The sequence below is a fragment of the Mytilus edulis genome, chromosome 2 (assembly GCF_963676685.1).
Source record: "Mytilus edulis chromosome 2, xbMytEdul2.2, whole genome shotgun sequence".
NCBI lineage: Eukaryota > Metazoa > Mollusca > Bivalvia > Mytilida > Mytilidae > Mytilus > Mytilus edulis.
In genome coordinates, this window is record NC_092345.1 from 78,669,734 (window position 1) to 78,672,032 (window position 2,299).

Here is a 2,299-nt window from a genome sequence, read left to right on the forward strand (position 1 = left end):
ATCCATTCGTTTGATGTGTTTCAGCTTTAATTTTGCCATTTGATTAGGGACTTTCTGTTTTAGAATTTTGCTCAGAGTTCAGTATTTTTGTGATTTTGTGCTACTCAGACTTTATAAAACGTCACCAGTGTCTGAACAGAAAGTTGACAAACCAAGGGTATGTCAAAAAATTGTTGTTGATGTTGATAACTATGTATGTTGGCGTTTGTTTTTGTTTCACTTCAGTGTTCCTGTTGTTCGTTTGTTTTCCTCTTATTGGTTATGTGTTTTCCTCGGTTTTAGTTTGTAACCCGGATTTATTTTCTCTCAATCGATTTTTGACTGTTGAATAGCGATATACTACTGTTGCCTTTATTTGACATACTTGATCGTAGAATTTAACCCCTATAAGATGTTTTACAGGAGTTGAAACCATGTGTCAGGAAATCTGGAGTGGGACTATATGGATGGGGACACATCTTACCACTATTCATATCAATTCGTTAAAATCTGTTTTTATTTCGTGAAAATAACTTGTTTTCTGTTTTTCTGGACTTAGATCAGCTGAACATCGTTTTGATTTTGCCGGATATATGTACAATCAAAGATAGCGATTGTTAAAGTTCTAGAACACTTTGTTTATGATTCTTTATACTAGTAATAGTTATTGAGTAAGTGCCCAAGTGCATGAAGCAAAGAGACCTTGCACGAACTGAATGGACTTGACATTTAGATTCTTGATACAGATTTGCATTTCTGTTTGTTATAGGCATTGTTTAACATTTTGTTTTGATTATATGTAGTAAAGAAAGAATATTTACTTATGTAAACACATAATTTGGAATAATCAAAATACTACATAATATATTATATGAACTTCTTTCTAAACATTTGTCACTGATGTTGGTTAAATTCGTTTACATGCCAAAAAGTAAAATCACAAAAATACTGAACGCAGAGGAAAATCAATTCGGAATTCGAAAATTGTGTTGATGAGAGGTTATGCTTGTATGATTTGAAATTAGTTATTATTATCTAAAAAATAATTCATTTCGATCATTAAAGTAAAATACTTCTATTGAGAGAGCTGATATTTTATATTGGGCGAAATAATAGTAGTCTACTTATTTTTTTTATATCAACAACTGAAGATTTTGTTTTTTTTAGAAATGCAAATTCTCGAAAAATAAACTCAGAGAAAGATTGAATATTAAATAATATTTAACTAGTATGTTGTCACCCAAGGAAACCAATATTGTCTTGAATCATTGCATTTGAACGAGACAAGCACAATTGTAATATAATTATAGTAAATTACTGATATTGAATTTATAAATTTCATCATTGACACGCGTTTTCTTTAAATAGTTCATTAGCGTATAATATATATTTGAGTTAACACGGCCTATAGATTCTTAATATTGATTTTTGTGTTTCTGTTTCATAACCTATATTCTCTAATGGTTGTGCTGTTTTCACATTTCTTGAGCGCTATGAGAAAAATTGTACTCCTCACTAGTGAAATATCAGTTCTCAGCAAATGATTGGTCGATATTTAATTATTAAGTTAAATTTTCTTGATTTATTCTGAATTTTCTATTGTCACGTCATGAAAAAGGCGACCAAGTTTGATCACGTCACATATACAAAAAATCTTTGAAAATTAAGAATACAAATCTGTCTTTCTCCAACAATACGAGTTGTAACTATCGTGACTTCTTTCTAAAAGTAAAAATTAAAATAACAAAGACTAGTATACCGAACTCCGAAAAAATTCAAAACGTAGAGTCCGTAACATAAAGGCAAATTCAAAATCTCAAATACATCAAACGAATGAATAGCAACTGTCATATGCCTGACTTGTTACAGGCATTTTCTTATATAGAAAATGGTGGCTTTAACCTGGTTTTATAGCTTGCTAAACCTCTAACTTGTATGACAGTCGCATAAAATTCCATTATATTGACAACGATGAGTGAACAAAACAAACATACCTAATAGTAAAAAACTTCAAAAATAGGGGTACAACAGTCATCATTGTGTTATAATCTTACAATTTATCACAATAAATTATGTAATAAAGAAACACACAAAAGGCATATGTACAAAGCTCATTTGAAAAATGAAAGACAAGGATACAAAAGTTCATCATAGCACAATAACACAATGACTGGGGTGTACAGAGCCACGTCATATGTAACCAAAAAAATCCAAGGCCTATAGACAAAGCACATTATATAAAATGTATCAGAACTTTTAGACGACATATCTTGAGACTATCATCTCTCAAAACGATTGAAAATGTTAACCTGTCATACGT